The sequence below is a fragment of the Papaver somniferum genome, chromosome 2, assembly GCF_003573695.1.
Source record: "Papaver somniferum cultivar HN1 chromosome 2, ASM357369v1, whole genome shotgun sequence".
NCBI lineage: Eukaryota > Viridiplantae > Streptophyta > Magnoliopsida > Ranunculales > Papaveraceae > Papaver > Papaver somniferum.
Window position 1 is genome coordinate 154,316,969 of NC_039359.1, and position 7,897 is coordinate 154,324,865.

Sequence of the window (7,897 nt, forward strand, 5' to 3'; positions counted from 1 at the left end):
TGAGACCAAGCAACTAAAACTATAGTTCACCTAGTTCCGTCTGTATTCCCACGCCTCCGACCTTAGTCACGTACTTGGAACAATTTCTTTGGTTCGTATTCCAAACAGTAAAGGAACAACAAATCTGTTTGGTATCAACTCTCTTCAACCAAGTGATATGAGTCGGACAAAGGCTCTTCTGTTTATCTTAACATAAACTCATTCGTAAGGTTCTTAGATCTATCTTATATTCAATTACCGAAGTAATCGTTTAAGATTAAGCCAACAACACTATTAATCCAAAGAATCGTGTTGATGCCGATCTACTCAATTAATCAATCCAATTTATCACAAGGATAAACCGATTATTAATTGGATCCTCTTTTACCGAAACAAGTATTGTGCACACCAAAGATTATGAACCCACAAATCAGTAATCTTCAATATCTTCTCCGTCTTTAAATCTTCTTATATCTTCAATAATAACCTGCACACAATCACTTGAATCTCTTGTGATCAATCACGCACAGAACGGAGTATGTTAACAATGGATTATCACAAGATCGTCTTTAGAACTAACAACAGTCTAAAGATCCTTGTCGAAACTCTGAACTAGTTTGAGTGAATCTTATATCAGAAAAGAAGATTCTCAAGCATAAACAAACTAGGTGCAATCAAAGTTCAACCACCATTAGTCAATCAAATCAATGAAAACAAAAGATAAACCACAATTATCTAGTTTCCCACCAACGGTACACGCTAGAGATTCTCAATCCCAAAGTAGAATTTAAACTAAGCGGCCGTAAGAGAATTCGCCTAATTAGGTTACTCTCCTCTCCGAATAGGCGGCTACACCAGTAACAACACAACAAAGAGGAAGCTTGTTGTTACGAAGGATTAGTTTGCTAGAAAGGCAAACTTCAAGTATTTATAGACAAGGAAGTTTGGACACCAAGGAATTTCCAAAACCGAAAATATTCTCAAGATATTCATTAAAACACAAATTCGGTTTTCATAATTCCAGGAAATGCTCTGTCCAAAAATAATGATCGAAATCTCTCGAAAAATCTCTAATTAGTAAATGCACATTACTAATTCTTATTTCCCTACAAAATGGAGTTAAATACCTTAATTAATAGATTATTAACTTATTTATGCTTCGATCATGGGATTCTCTTCCCTTAGCTATTAAGGAATAAATTGAACAATTAAATAATAAACATTCATAGCACGTGTTCAAAGTATGTCGACATCCTTACTTTGTAAGTTCTCTTTCACATTTACAACCTTGAAACCGATTTGCCACACTTCCAAACAAGTTTAGAATTGGTTCACCTGACTTTCAAGAACTGTGCGATTGATCAAATAACATTCAATCACAATCATGTGTTTATCGGTTCTACCAAAACAAGTTTCGGTTCTACCTTCCATGTGAGTACTGTGCATAGTCACACTAGCTTTCCAAAATTCGGTTGACTAGGTACTAGGATCGGTTCCCCACATATATATGGTATCTAACTTATATGTGTTGCACATGTCCATAGGATCGGTTCCCCTTTCTGCTATAAACCTTGATGCACCTCATATAAGGATCGGTTCCCCTTTGTGATGTACTGCACCTCTTACTAGGATCGGTTCCCCTTTCCCATATTTGGTCAGACATAAAATCACAAACCCGATCATACCATCTCAGGTGATTACTTAAGATCGGTTTCACTAATAAAAGTCATACCAATACATAAGTCAGGCCTTTGTGAATAGTTCTACCAAGAACACAACAAGTCGTGAACGGTTATACTCAATCACACATATTGGTTGTTCATAAGATATGCAATGAATAACAAAACCAATAACGCCTGACAATTTCCTTTTCGGTTCACAAACAAGTTTTTGAACTTACTTCCTTAGAACACATCTTACTATACCTGGAATTATCGTCGGGATTTTTTTTTATTACGGTAAATGGGTTTGCAACGTATATAAGTGTTGCTCAAATTAGATTAATACGTTGCCGAAATTAATGAAGCGTTGCACAAATTAAAGAATCCGTTGCTCAAACTGCAAATTAAAACGTTGGTAAACCGGTTGAGCAACGCTTTTATGCGTTGCACAAATTAATTTTCCCAACGGATTTTCGCGTTGCAAAAAGATTGGTTACGCCATATTTCCAACGGATATATGCGTTGGTGAAATTCATTACAACGCGTATATCCGTCCCAAATCGGATGTTTTGGTGTAGTGTTAGAGATAGACATAGATGTTTGTAACTCCTGGATCATGAGTCAACGAAGTAGTAACATCTTCAACTTTTGAGTATTCATACTCTTGCATTACGTTAACTGAATCAGACATTAGATTCAATTCTTATAGGTTGGATCGTACCAAACACAGATTGTTAGATCTTTTCGTGTTTGCCTGCTCTGATACCAATTGAAAAGGCTAGGTACCCAAATATACCTCAACCTAAAACTTTTCCTACCTATAAGTCCTTTCTCCGAAAGTGATTGTCTATGGACTGAGTCGAGACAATACAACTAATCGGTTCACACTTCGTGCGATCGTCTATGGATACGAGATCGAGACAATATAACAACCAAGTATGTTACATAATAAAAAGGTTCGGACTGAACCAAACACAATAGGATTCACTTATCAAGTAAATAGGAATTAACGTTTGTGTAATTTACTTTAATTATAATAAAACAATTATAATGCGGAAATATAAAGTAAATGACACAGCAAGATATTGTTAACGAGGAAACCGCAAATGCAGAAAAACCCCGGGACCTTGTCCAGAATTGAATACTCTCAGGATTAAGCCGCTACACAAAATTACACCTAACTTTGTATAGTTGAGACCAAGCAACTAAAACTATAGTTCACCTAGTTCCGTCTGTATTCCCACGCCTCCGACCTTAGTCACGTACTTGGAACAATTTCTTTGGTTCGTATTCCAAACAGTAAAGGAACAACAAATCTGTTTGGTATCAACTCTCTTCAACCAAGTGATATGAGTCGGACAAAGGCTCTTCTGTTTATCTTAACATAAACTCATTCGTAAGGTTCTTAGATCTATCTTATATTCAATTACCGAAGTAATCGTTTAAGATTAAGCCAACAACACTATTAATCCAAAGAATCGTGTTGATGCCGATCTACTCAATTAATCAATCCAATTTATCACAAGGATAAACCGATTATTAATTGGATCCTCTTTTACCGAAACAAGTATTGTGCACACCAAAGATTATGAACCCACAAATCAGTAATCTTCAATATCTTCTCCGTCTTTAAATCTTCTTATATCTTCAATAATAACCTGCACACAATCACTTGAATCTCTTGTGATCAATCACGCACAGAACGGAGTATGTTAACAATGGATTATCACAAGATCGTCTTTAGAACTAACAACAGTCTAAAGATCCTTGTCGAAACTCTGAACTAGTTTGAGTGAATCTTATATCAGAAAAGAAGATTCTCAAGCATAAACAAACTAGGTGCAATCAAAGTTCAACCACCGTTAGTCAATCAAATCAATGAAAACAAAAGATAAACCGCAATTATCTAGTTTCCCACCAACGGTACACACTAGAGCTTCTCAATCCCAAAGAAGAATTTAAACTGAGCGGCCGTAAGAAATTTCTCCTAATTAGGTTACTCTCCTCTCCGAATAGGAAGCTACACCAGTAACAACACAACAAAGAGGAAGCTTGTTGTTACGAAGGATTAGTTTGCTAGAAAGGCAAACTTCAAGTATTTATAGACAAGGAATTTTGGACACCAAGGAATTTCCAAAACCGAAAATATTCTCAAGATATTCATTAAAACACAAATTCGGTTTTCATAATTCCAGGAAATGCTCTGTCCAAAAATAATGATCGAAATCTCTCGAAAAATCTCTAATTAGTAAATGCACATTACTAATTCTTATTTCCCTACAAAATGGAGTTAAATACCTTAATTAATAGATTATTAACTTATTTATGCTTCGATCATGGGATTCTCTTCCCTTAGCTATTAAGGAATAAATTGAACAATTAAATAATAAACATTCATAGCACGTGTTCAAAGTATGTCGACATCCTTACTTTGTAAGTTCTCTTTCACATTTACAACCTTGAAACCGATTTGCCACACTTCCAAACAAGTTTAGAATTGGTTCACCTGACTTTCAAGAACTGTGCGATTGATCAAATAACATTCAATCACAATCATGTGTTTATCGGTTCTACCAAAACAAGTTTCGGTTCTACCTTCCATGTGAGTACTGTGCATAGTCACACTAGCTTTCCAAAATTCGGTTGACTAGGTACTAGGATCGGTTCCCCACATATATATGGTATCTAACTTATATGTGTTGCACATGTCCATAGGATCGGTTCCCCTTTCTGCTATAAACCTTGATGCACCTCATATAAGGATCGGTTCCCCTTTGTGATGTACTGCACCTCTTACTAGGATCGGTTCCCCTTTCCCATATTTGGTCAGACATAAAATCACAAACCCGATCATACCATCTCAGGTGATTACTTAAGATCGGTTTCACTAATAAAAGTCATACCAATACATAAGTCAGGCCTTTGTGAATAGTTCTACCAAGAACACAACAAGTCGTGAACGGTTATACTCAATCACACATATTGGTTGTTCATAAGATATGCAATGAATAACAAAACCAATAACGCCTGACAATTTCCTTTTCGGTTCACAAACAAGTTTTTGAACTTACTTCCTTAGAACACATGTAAAACATTGTTCCCTAGGATGAAATCCTCACCTCATACCCATACATAATCACAATAGCATTCAAATGATTATGATGATGTCTTATCTACAAAGTTTAATGGTTAAGCAATAAACCTCGTATTCTATTCCTTAATACTATGTCTATCTAGAGTTCAAATATGCTTCGCAGTTTTGTTTTCAATATGCACGACTTGAAAGATACGTTAGGGAATGAAACAGTTCAAGTCAAATATCGCTAACCTCAAGTGGAAGGATGATTGTTGTCGTTGTAGATCCTTGCTTCTTTACATCTTCAAGACTTCACAATACTTGTAATGTCTCATATCCTAATACTTTCAAGCTAACCTATACGAAGTTGACTCTAGTACATAATCAAGCGACTCTTAACATGAGTTTTGATTCACTAAAATATGACAACCAAACTTGACATACCAATGCTTGGTGGGTTCAACCGAGCAATGATCTAACAAAATGGTTCAGTCCTCACATACCTCTTTGGTGATGAAGTTCTTCAAATGTCTTCATCGATCTTTAGTCTTTGAGGGTTATTCGGTAATGTCTGATACTCAACTACCAACTTTTATACCTAGTCTGAGACTTGGTTTTAGTAGAGTAAAAATCAAGATAACGTTTTGTTCATCTAACATTGGTAACAAGCTTGATATAAACTTACGAGTTCGACCTTGCAGTGCTCTAACAGGTTGTTCATTTTTAATGACCTTTCTACATCTTGATTTCCATATTTTCCACATGACAAAACCCAAACCATTCAAGATCTTATCCCTGACACCATTACGAGTAATAACCTGAAACAAACTGATAATTCAATCTTTAACAAATTCACTATGCATTGGCCTAAAATATTATTCATAGCGTTCCAGACATTCATTGTGAAACTACAATCTCTGAATAGATGTTGTGTTATTTTACTATCTTGAGCACGGAATGGACAAATATTGTCAATAACATTAAAATATTTAGCCACCTTATCACCAACTGGAAAGAAATTTTGCACGCATTTCCACGGGAAATGAATGATATTATTAGAAAAGTTTAGTTTTCCAAAAGTGGTTCCATACAACGTGATTTCTACAATTAGGTTAAGCCGTATAAGAATATTTTACTAGAAATAAACCGTAAGAGCTAGGTTGCCATCTAAGATAATCATTTTTTGCAAAAGAAATTCAAATTTCCATAATTTTCTCAAATGTGTCACTATCAAATAACGTATTAAGTACCTACACATTCCAACGTATAGTATTAGCACCATCAGTTGAGAGATATAATCGTGTTAAAAGATGCAGATTGACAGTTAATTGAAGAAGAAATAATGGGTACCCATCTATTCTTCCAAATGTTAATGGAATTGCCACCACTTACCTACCAACAAGCATATTGCTTCATAATTTCCAACTCTCTACACACACCATTTCATATTCAATAGGCCCACGTAGTTAACATTATCTTTTAAAGGATCAAAATCATGAAAGTACTTACCTTTAAGGTGAATGCAACACTCTTCCGAATAATTTTCCTAATAAGACCTTATTCAGGATACTCGATTGTGTGATGTTTAGGACCACTAAATAGGGATTTCCATTTTCCCCACCCAAACTCATCCCCATGGGTACTCCGCCCCTATTGGGTAGGGTTTTACCCGTATAAATGGGGATGAGTTGAGATATGGGTAATACCCGAAATCAGTAAAGCGGGGATGGAAAAGGTATGGGATTCAAGGTCCCCACCCCGTACCTTTCACGTTTTAAGGTTTTATACTCTTAGTTTAGGTCAAAGAAATTATTTCATACTCTAATCCTATGGATGAATTAATAGAAAGAAAAAGTAAAAGAAATTGTAAAAGTTTTATCTAGGTTTTTTTTTAATTATCTATTGCGGTCTGCGGAACAAGGAGATTAAGGTATGTTAAAAAAACTTTGATTCTCTTCTACTATGCTTATTGCGTATATCACTTAATGATTATTTACACTTTCTTTATCATTTGTAGCGTTACTAGCATACAAGAATCATCTTTTATTGATGGCTACTTGAGTGAGATAGGGTCCTGCCTAGGTCAAACATTTTCATACTATGCCGTGATTTCTTTGAAATTAATTGCCATATACTAACTAAATTAATCACCCATGAATCATGATTTATTGATTGCTTGTTATTTTTCTGCCTAGGAATTAAAAGAAGTTTTTATACCAACTTTTTTTTTCTTTTATACCAACTGAATACTGATGTATTCATGTCTTGTATCCAAAGACTAATTAATTAACCACGTGATGTGTATATATTATACAGCTATTCCAAAGTTTTAACAAAATGACTGACACAAGGTGAAACTGAACAGTCTCAACATCATGTCCAGACGATTACAAAATCTCCAACTTTAACTCATGGTGGTGATCATGGTGAAACAGCAGAGGCAGATATTGTAGGTGATAGCGATGATGCACAAGGTGAAACCGACCAAAAAAGATCGGGGAGGAAAAGACATAACGTGTGGAGCCACTTTGAAAAGAAAAACATAAAATGGGAAGACAAAGCAGTGTGCAAAGACTGCAAAAAAGCATTAGGAAGCAATGTTGGTTAAACTTCAACATACAAGTCACTAACAAGTTGGTTAGGACAAGATTAGGAAATTGGTGTAATCCTAAGGGAATTAGAAGTCATCTAGTTCTAAGAAAAAGAAAGACATGTAATAAGGTAATAGGACTAGGAAAAGGAATTCATAGTTCTATATATATATGATCACCAAAGTTGTGGTTGATCATATGAGCAAGATTAGAGCTTGTGTTTAGTTTTGTGAGATTTTCTAAACATCAATAAAGAGAGTTGTCTTTATATAAGCTAAGTTTCATCTTGCAGTTGCCATTAATTGGTATCAGAGCTTGTCTACACCGAGCCATGGGAGACGAGAGCACCATCATACGTGCAAAAGATTTCACGCCACCATCAATACAAGTTCCAATCTTCAACACCACAAACTACACAGTATGGGCCATGAGAATGAAGGTACTGATGAAAATCTACAAAGTTTGGGAAACAATTGATCCTGGTACATTGGACCCAGACAAAAACAATGTTGTCATTGGATTACTCTTTCAAGCAATACCAGAACGTCTTGTTCTACAAGTTGGTGAACAGGAAACTTCAAAGAAAATTT